The sequence below is a fragment of the Vollenhovia emeryi genome, unplaced genomic scaffold, assembly GCF_000949405.1.
Source record: "Vollenhovia emeryi isolate VEMERY1.0 unplaced genomic scaffold, V.emery_V1.0 DF939126.1, whole genome shotgun sequence".
Lineage (NCBI taxonomy): Eukaryota > Metazoa > Arthropoda > Insecta > Hymenoptera > Formicidae > Vollenhovia > Vollenhovia emeryi.
In genome coordinates, this window is record NW_011967240.1 from 404611 (window position 1) to 415105 (window position 10495).

The 10495-nt window shown below is 44.2% G+C and overlaps 1 pseudogene; it reads left to right on the top strand.

Moving 5' to 3' along the window:
• The first annotated feature begins 833 nt into the window (after positions 1-833).
• On the top strand, positions 834-4584 carry LOC105569157 (annotated as a pseudogene).
• Positions 4585-10495: the final 5911 nt, after the last annotated feature.

Genomic DNA, 10495 nt, shown 5'->3' on the forward strand with positions numbered 1-10495 from the left:
TAAACCGAGAAAACGAGCGTCCTCAGGCACGGACGCCGCCGCTGCCGCCGCCGCCGCCGGCCGACGGAAATGAAATACGGGTGAGAGACGCAGGCACGAACTTAATTTAGGTTGTTACGGTCGGGCCCGCCGTACTCACGCTCTCACCAAAAGCACGCTGGCCGGTCCCGGGCGATAAGTCATTCCGACGATAAGCCGTCCCGTGCGACCGGGACGCGAAACGGCGGAGGCGCAGTTGTCCGCGGACAAGTCCGAATTAAGGGGAAGAATTTCGCGGAGGTGGACATCGGAATTTCATTTTTACGGCGGTCGTGTTGCTTCACCAGGTACCTTGTCCCGGAAACATCATCGCGAAGCAGAATGTTTTTGAACAGCGCTCGCAATGTATCTGGACAGGAGAGGCGGCTGATACTTATCAAAAGATATTCTTCATTCTTTACACTGAGAAAAATTTCGGATAGATCGATGAAATAGCGTTTCCCATGATTAATTTTTCCGGTTAAATTATGGATATATCCGTGAAATGCAGTTACCGATGAAATTTAATTGAAAACCCGATATTTTTCATCGGAGATGCAATTTAATCGGACATTTTTCACGCTGTAAATGTTAAAGTAAAACACTCCGTCACCGTTTAGCAGAAATTAAAAAAATTCGCCGAATTCGATAATACCCGTTCTACACCTAGGGATGATCCTACTTGTGGCTCATCCGAGTGAGTAAATAAATGGACAAAGATCGTGGTATTGAGACCGTTTATGGACTCGGGTGCCATTTCTACATAAGAAGACGGTTAAAAATCATAGTGAAATCATACAAAAACCATACTTAGTATGACAGTGATACTAAAATGCCCGTGTAAACTTCTCCACCCGGGTGAGCCACAAGTAGGATCATCCCTAGGTGTAGTACGGGCATAACAGGCTCAAGAGTTGCGAGGTAAATTACAGGAAACTTTTGTTCCAAGGGGTAAAAATTAATCGGCTTTTCAAGGTAAAACGATCGTTCGCGTATCAGGCTTGGGTATCGGCGTCGCACCATCTTTACGTTCATCGCGCCTCTCTCTCACGTGCGTCAATCCTGACGGAAATAATGAAACTTCGGCGAGATACTTTATAAGGAACCGGAGGGCCGGTCCGAAGGTGTGGTCCCTGACAGACAGCCAGGCGTTGGTCTTAAATCCAAAGCCAGGCGGCGAACAGAGCCCAGATCCATCGCATCCTGCGAACCACTTAGTCAACGAAAGAACGTGCTGCCGCGGGAAGATCCTTATCTGGTGTTTGCCGGAACGCGTTGCTCGTTAAACCTCCGGTGCACTTCGGGGGTCAATATGTACACAAGGTACCTATAATTTTCTTATCGCGCGTGTCAGTTTAGGAATATTGACATACCGAGATCTTCATTTTATTCTTGGTAGCGCGCGTTAACGGCTGTGCGAACGTTAGCCACGTGAAAATTCGTTCGTCCATGTACGCTTTATCGCGTGGGACGTTTGTATAAGCTGAGTAGTTTGCCCAAGATTTGAGGGCAGAGATACGTGTCCTTAGATATCGGTACGGAAGACATAAATTAATCCGGAGGGCTCGCGGATGATCTTTATCCAAACTTATTTGGCGATCAATTATATTTTTATGGCTACTCTGTAATCGAATTGATTTTGACGAGTCAACGTTACGTTGTCGTGAATTCTTGGGACTAATAATAATATTGATCATGAAGAAAGATTAAATAGCAAATTTGCTAGCGTCTTTTTAGTAGCTTTATTGCATAGCGGGATTTTTATCTCAATAGATCTTCGCTTAACTCGGAGAACACAATGCCGCGCTTACATCATTTTTGTGCGAAACCCCTCAATTAATGCCCGAAGCCCGAATGTTTAGATACTAGTTAAGAATATCGACGCAACGCGTTGCAAAGCTGCCGTAACAAAGTGATCGATCAGTTGCGCGAGTGCCGGTGTTTATGCCTCGTGGTCCCCGCCGACAATTACGGGTTTGAAGGATGCGTCGTGCCGATAGGTAGGCAAGGAATTCGTCCTTCCTCGAAGGGAGATCCGAGGATGACGAGAGGAATGGCAGTGCCGGGGCTATTGTCCAGCGAGAGAATCGAAGAAGCGTCGGCGGAATGAGCCGAGGCTGAGGAGGAGGGGGAGGAGACGGAAGATGGGGGGCATCACCCCTGGGGGCATGGCATAAATCGCTACGGACAGACAGCATGTTCGACTAATTACAGATCCCTGATTACCGACGGGCGCGACCACGGCCGCCTAATAAAGAGAAAATAAATTAATAAACCCCCTAATATCGTGGCCGGCCGATCTCGCCTGTGGTCTGGGAGAGAAAAAGAAGTGTTTATTAATTTATTGTGATCGAGGCGCGATAAAAGCCGTGGCCACATAGGCACGTCTTCGGATCAAAGGATTCGAGCATGTTCCTCGCATTGCGCCCGCTGGAACCGGATCCGCCTTCGTGAACCCTTCTCGATCTTCTGTCTATGTTAATGCGACTTCATCATATCGTCACATACCGAAAATTTATTCCTCCCCCTTACATTAATGTCAAGAATCGTGTCCCCATGCATTATTACAATCTACGCTCCATCTTTAGCGCACTTATCTACACTTGGCGCAATTTTTTCCAAGTATGGAATGATATGTATATCATTTACACTCTTCTCTCATTAAACTTTCATTAACACTTTGTAAAAGATCGAGATAAATATACTTATATTCTTCTCTATCTAAAGGGAATCTAAAATCGAATCGAACAGTCCCACGTTTACTATAAGAGGCCAAAATGTTTCTCATGGAGTCTATAAATTATCTCGCTTGCTTGAAGGGTTAATTAAGTAGACGTAAGATTTATCTCCGATTTGTCGACCCGCACATCTCAATTTAGCATTTCCGAATCAGCAAGCAGGCTACCTTTCCTAATAATCTCCCACGCCGAAGATTGAAGAAACCGTTAAAGAAAGCGTTGAGAATTGGGCTGCCGCGTGTATCGAATGGGCGGCGATAATGCGGTGGAAAAGAGACGAGGTGGTGGACTCAGAGGAGGAGAAAGGGAGAGATAGCGGAACGTGGTGTACTTCCGCGTGGGCCTATCTCGGGGCCGCAAAATGGCGGCGGCGACAGAGTTTGTCCGCAGCGGCGATCTCGGAAGGATTTATACTCACGGCGGCGAAGATCCAACCGGAGTTACCCGACGAGGCAGCCGGGACCCCTAATGAACTGTGGCGAAACCGGGCCCCGAGTGCGCCCGCGGGGGCGTTTTCACGGGCAATTAATGTGGTCTTAGAGCGGGCCCGCGCGAAACGCCCCCGCGAAACGAATCCGGCCAGCGTTGTCTCGATTAAATCGAATCTGTCATTTCGGCACGTTCAATCGTCAACGCACATTCGTAAGTGTTTTGCCTGCAGCCAGCGTGAACGTGGCAACTCTTTTTCAGACAATTTCAGACAATTTCTAGTACTTGTACAACATTTCTCGCGGACGTTTAAATCGAATTACGAGACTGCGGTAATTACATTTTTTTTCATTTTCCACACAAAATCCATACAACCGTCAAATTAAGAACGATATTTCATTCTGTAAGGAGTAAAATCTTAAAACTTAATGCCACGATAATTACATTTACAATTATATGGCAAGAATGTTATATTCTTGCTTGTTTCAACTCACCGGATTTGCGCCATTAATTCGCCCGACGATTCCAGCCGGAGTATCTTCGCGTGGCTGAAAAAGATGAAACATTACGTTGAGCGGGCAGCAGAATGGTTACGGCGCTCAAAGAGGACGTAACGCGCAATTCATTATACGTAAAACGTTAACGACATTATTAGGACAAGATCGTTAGAGTTTAATTATATTATCGCACAAGTATTATTAGATCGCTGTCCGAGCGAAATGTGGCTCGGCTTCTTAATAAGCGGATGTAATCGGCGCGCTGGTGGCGCAGCATACCTCAAAGGCACCGATATCGGATCGTTAACGGATCGGAAACGCGCGTACGTTCTTAACGATCGAGCGAATATCGAAGTCGAAGTCGCGGATGAAGAGCGCGGGAAGGATATTCGCGGGATCGAGAGCGCGCGGCGGCGATATTAATAGTCGGCCGCTGCGATGGGGCCGCAACAAATTTCTTATGGGCGATGTAAATCAGTCTATAAGTCGGGATAGTTACACTGTTTAGCCAATTAGCGGAATGCGACCGGTTTTCAGACGCACGAAGAAAGACGGGATTTCTCCTCAGCGGGATTATAGCGGCTGATGTTTGAGCGGCTGAACCAATGGGCATCTGTAATTTTAGGGCCGGTTGTATCAGTAGGATAAAGAGCGGATTTGATCGATTACGGCCGGGTAGATTAAGAAACCATCACTTTAAAAGACACCTGTTCCTAATACGAAATCAAGCTTGATTATACACGTAATCTTATCGATGTCTTTGAGCTGTGTCTTCAAATGGTATCTTCATGTCTCCGAATACAAATTCGGAGCTTAATCTCAGATCGACACGATCGTGTTGCATTCGATTAAAAGTTTCCGCGAAATTACATGATAAAAAGCTGGATTTAGAATCCGGCTAGATTTAGAAGTCCATTTTCTGTAGTGTTCGAATTTCGCCGGGAAATGTGACGAAGAAAGTCTTCGTCCTACGGTAACTTTTGAAGAATCTAAATTGCGAGAACCTTCCTTAATATAGCGCGAGAAAATAGAAAGTGATGAACGAACAAAGGAGCCCACACCTAGAAGAAAGTTTCTTTGAAATCAAACGAATTTTCTTTGATATTTGACCTTTTATTGTTACTTTAAAGAAAGGATTTCTTTTACCTTAGCTAAAATTTTCTCCGACTAAGGCTGGAATCTCTAAGAGAATTCGTATTTATTTCTTCGAATCTAGCAAATGCTTTAGCGCAAGTGAATTTTGTAGATTCAAAGAAACCTGATTGCAACGTATCTCATTTGTTTCACCTAAATACATCTTTTTACCGGGTGCAACTGCCTAATTGGCGCGAAAAGCGAAAGCCTGTTGAGCGGCACGCGGTGGGTAGCCGAAAAAATTACGAGCTTCGCGCAAACCAGACGAAGGCCAGTGTCGTTATTTCCGTTCAATATTACTATTGCCCCCAAGAACGTTTCGAGAGGGGCGTTTGCCGGGAAACACTCCGCTCGCGACGGGTAATATAGCGCTGACCTTGTCGATCCCGGGCGCAGTTTTAGCACGGGGCGATTGAATAAACGTGGAATAAAGGTGTCATAACACGAGCCAATGCCGACGTTTCGTCCCGAGCGAATTTATCGGTGCCGTTCTCCGCCGGGCCTGCCTCGTTCGCGCGCGAATTACGACGGTCGTACGCCGGCGAGTGTCGCGAAAAAATGCGGCTGCTGTGCGGGGAACTGAAACTCGGTGAGACACGGAGAGAGTAAAGCCGCTACTTCAAGATGGAATCGCATGCCGGGTCGCGGACACTGACGGAAGCGGCACGGCATCATGCAAAGCCTCTTTAGATCTCGCGTATGAATTCTTTATTGCACGCAAGCGGAAGCAAAAGGAATTTTAACAAGTTTGACAAAATATTTTATGGCAGTATCCACATGCATATTCGAACTAAATGATATACACGTATTGTCCTCCTTCATTTTTCTCTCTAACTGGAAGAATAGGAAAAGCCAAATTATTCAATGAAATCTGTTTTATAACAGAAAATGTAGTATAGATAAATCTCGGCTTTTTATATATTTATATATGTATACATTTAAGACGTTCGGTTTGCTTTGTAAGACCGCGCGCGAGTCGCAAATAAAACCCACGGCCTACACACAAGAACTCATGATACATGTAGGAACGTATTGTACACGGTGCAACGAAAAGGATCGCGCAAATGCGTTTGTAAGATTAAAATAAGGATGCGGTCTTGCCCGCGTGACCTGCCATTCATATGCTAAAACGACATTCGGATCGGTATGCCCAGACGATGACGAATCCGGGCGTGTCCGCGGATCCGATCGGAGACCGTGACCGCGACTGATTCGCCGATCGTGACTCCGGTTTTTTTCTTTTTTTTTTCTTTCGGCTTACGCTGATCGGCGCACTTGTCAGGAACAATGGGCCGCCTTCATAAGAAGCTAAGTTCGTGAAGTGGAGACACGCGGGCCGTTCTCGGGCCACTTCTGAAGTTCGGGTGATACGGCGTCGCCGAAGCAGACGCGTCAATTATCAAACGTGCATTAACAGACGCATATCTAACCCGCCGACGTGATGGTTGCAGCTGCTCAATAAGCGACTGAAGTGTCCAACTAAATCTCATTCCACGTTCAATTTCGAACGAAACTTAGCGGAGCTTTAATTTAATACTGGAAATTTCACAAGTGTATTGTTCAACATAACATTAGATCACGTCTCTAAGTATGATCTGTTTAATTTACCCTCAAATTATAATTGAAAAATCACTGTTTATTCGCGTCTTCCTGGATAGATCAAAACTGTTGTATTGATCCCGAGTCGAAATTTTGGTACTACTTTGGCACTTTTAAGAATAACTTACACCTACATAGACCAGCAATAACCTACTTTGATGACATACTATATTTTTTGCTCCTCCCTTGAATCTTTAATTATAAAAGTTTACTTTAGCCCCTATTTAAAAGGACCTACTTTAAGGCTAAATTGGCAAAAGTAGAAATTTCCGACACTATCAGTTTTAAAGTAGGAGTAAATTTTGTACTTGCAGGTCGACCTCTTTTACTGTCTTAGGTTCTACTATATAATAGATTTAACATAGGGCCAAAAGTTCGACTCGGGATTTTAATTAAAAAATTCGTTTTTAATTGCGTTTACATTTATAGCCCGGTTTTCGAAAGGTTCAGTTTCGCTGTAGCATGTTCGTGAAACAGGCGTGTCCGTTTTCGCGACACAGAGCGAGAATCAATCGGTTCGCGCGAGAATCATCGTAAATTGATGCCGATTGACGAGCGACATGGCCAAACATCGTAGCGTGTTCCCTGTCAGTCCATCGGCCGCGCATAAAAATGTCAGCCGCGAGGGCAGTCGTATAACAATCGGGTCTCGGAGAAGAGAATCTCGAACCTGCATTCTGCGACCGAAGAGGAGTCCGCGAGAGAAAAGCAATCTGCCGAGAACGACCTGCGTACGCCTCCTGCATTAACCCTCGACTACCGCGGTTAAATTTGGGTAACGTTTATTACTCCCAAGATCTTAACTCTCGAATTGAAGTTGGACACCATTGCCGGAAAAACCTTATAACGTACATAACACACGTGAATATTTTCTTATATAATGTAGCACGAAAATACATGATAGAGAACATAAGAAATAAGCTTTTTAGCCGACATTAACCGGCCAATGTTTTAATACAGAAAATTTATTGCGAAAACTATTACCTCAGCCAGGGTTTGAACCTGGATTTGCCTTCTTTCGAGGCGGGCGCCTCACCAATTCGACCACTGAGGCATGTAACATGCCTTAAAATTACCTATTAAAACACTGGCCGATTAATGTCGACTAAAAAGCTTGATTATTGTTATCCATTACTGGCAACTTAAAGAGATTTCTATGTTTGAAACATAAGAAAATTCAACGTTCTCAAAGAGAGACGAAGAGAAAGAGAGAAGAGAGGAAGAAGAAGAGTGTCGATACATCAAGATAGAAAAATGTTCTTTTTCTCGTGTTAATCTCTTAGTACCTCAAACCGAAGAAACTTCAAATTTTCTTACCGCGCTAAGGTAATTGAAGATAAGATAGCCGTGAGGCAAGAAAGCCTGCAGGAAATCGTCGAAGGCCAGATAAAGTTCTTCCCTCATTAGGTGCACCGCAGACAAGGCGATTTGGCGCAACGTTTAAGTGAGTCCCGGTGAGTAATGAAGGGGAATAAAGGCGCTAGCGTATTTGCCACGCAGCACGCGCGACGCCTCCGTAACAATGGGGACCCTCGCGCGAGACGCGTGGGTGCACCGCCGTGCGTTTATTTCGCGGAGACAGCGCGAAATCCCTTGTTTACAGCCACGTGGCGTGGGACAAGTGTGGTGTGTCCGCGCCTCGCGGGCCCCTCGCATCGGCTTTTGTCTATGGCAATTATTTTCCTCCTTACTATCTCTGGATATCGTCGAGATTCGAATTAAACGCGACATCGAAAAGCATAGATTCTCTCATTTTCGATATCAGATGTATGACAAATTAATAAAATTCGTGTGGCTCAGATGTGATAAACACGGAGGAATAAAGGGCTAAGAGCCGTAACAGGGTCTTAGTGTCTAAATATTTCATATTCTAAATTTATTGCGAAAATATCACGGCAGCTAGGGTTTGAACCTGGACATCCCTCTCGCTAGGCGGGCGTTTCAACCAATTCGACCACCGAGGCATATGGAAATATTCATCGCAATAAAAAGTCTAATGTTGATTCCCGAATGTCACCTATCGTGACAGTATTCGAAAATGAGAACTGGGCGCCGACTTAAATCGTCTTAAAACACAATACAATCATCCCCATTATTACTCTCCCACCCGACCAAATAATTAAATGAAAGTAAGAAACGCGTATTACGTCCACGTAAATTATCGTTTTCAGAAAATACAGGGAGAATATATTTCTAATAATAATTATTATTATTATTATGTAATCACATTTTAAGACCCACGGATTCTGGTGAAATTGCTTAGCGCATCTGCCGCCAGGGTCTGTAAACGTAGAACAATAGCAATTTTATGTCCTACTATCTTTAGTCGCTGCGAGCTGGGAGTCTGCCTCTCGAAACGGTGAATGGAGACATAAGAACAATATCGGCATTAAAAGTGAGCATCGTACGTCATTCTTAGCGCGCCCGCGGTAAGCGGGATCACCATAATTTTCCTACGCGATAGTTGGTCCAAACCGGAAACGTCGTAATCCCGTAAATGTGAGCACGCTCACGCGATCATATTCCCCGTGAATACCTGGACAAGACACTCGCATCACGAAACGCTCAATAATTTAGGAACTTTGACGTTTAATAATGGTAATCAGCGTCCCAAGATGCATGATTGCGATAATGTCGGATGATGTAATGTTGTAACGCAGATAGTACGATGTTTCTGAAAGTCAGCGAATGCCTCTCGATATCAATTCTCGAGTTTAACTTGGCAAAAATCGCGCAAACGCCATGTAACGCCAATTGTACGCGCCACCTTCTACAAGCAATAACGTGACTATATAATGTGACTGTTTTCTATACGAGAGAGAAAGCCGTATATCTAAGAGAGTACAAATAAATTAGATAATCCTCGCTGCGATAAAAACTCCGAGGAAATCTTTATGCAAATAACACTCATAAGTCGTCCGGAAAATTGAGAAATTGTTGCTAATTTTTTTACTACTTTCCAAAATGTATTACTGTCTCGCAGCGAAGTTCGAGTACTTGCGACCGAATGATAGAAATTATGCTGCGGGCGTATCACAAGTTTGGTAACGTATTCCCGGGACTCACTTCACGACCGTGTCTTTCCGATTCACCTATCACCGATAAGACGCCAAGGCGGCGAAAGTCGACGATCCGAAACCGAAAACCACCCTTCCGCCCTCGGCACTCGCGTAAATCACTCGGGGTGACTTCGGCTTAGCGCAAAATTTACTGCCACGTCGTGCAAACCGCGTCCGGGCACGTTCGAAATGCAAACGTTTACATACGAAGGACGTAGCTTGCCGCCCCGAACATTTGCCGTGGCTCCCATACGACACTCCGGCCGATCTTAAATCCCCGTTCATCACGCGAATCGGCTCTCGCCTCAACTGACATACAGCTTAGAAACTCATACGTTAAAACCTCGTTCAAACATAATCTACAAACTAACGGCGGGGCCTAAGTAAAACGTTCTTAAATAATCGACGAGATCCTGATTAATCCTTTTTGAAAAGTAATTTGTTGAATGTAGTTTTTTTGTATCATTGATTTCGATCTCAAGGCAAGTAGAGCGTCGTGTTTATCTGCGTTATTTTTATGCTTTGGTAAATGAGACATTTGTATGTAAATAAATATAATTACATAAAAATTATCTGTATTACAAAATTATTTACAGAGAATTGATATTGTTATTTGCAAAATATAGTGATATTAGTTGACTTGGTTTCTCCCGTTAATATTATTAACTTTATAATACTGATGCTAATAATAACAAGCCCTCTTCTTTCGTCGTTGTTCTATAACGCAGAAATTTAAGGCAGATTACATCGACAACTGCAGAGAAACGATCCATAACGTCTTAACGCTCGACATAAAATACGTGATTTCTATGCAAGAGATTTGCATTTATCGCAGACGTAAACGTTAGACAAGAGTTCCCATACGAGCAATAACATGCTGAACCGCACGAAGTAAATTTGACAGGCATTCGACTGGGAAAGACTATAAATCATTAGTGAGATTTCGCATTCTTTTCCGTAATTGATTTCTTCAATCAAAATCTATCAAATCCTCCGGCAAAAAATTAACTTAATAATCGAA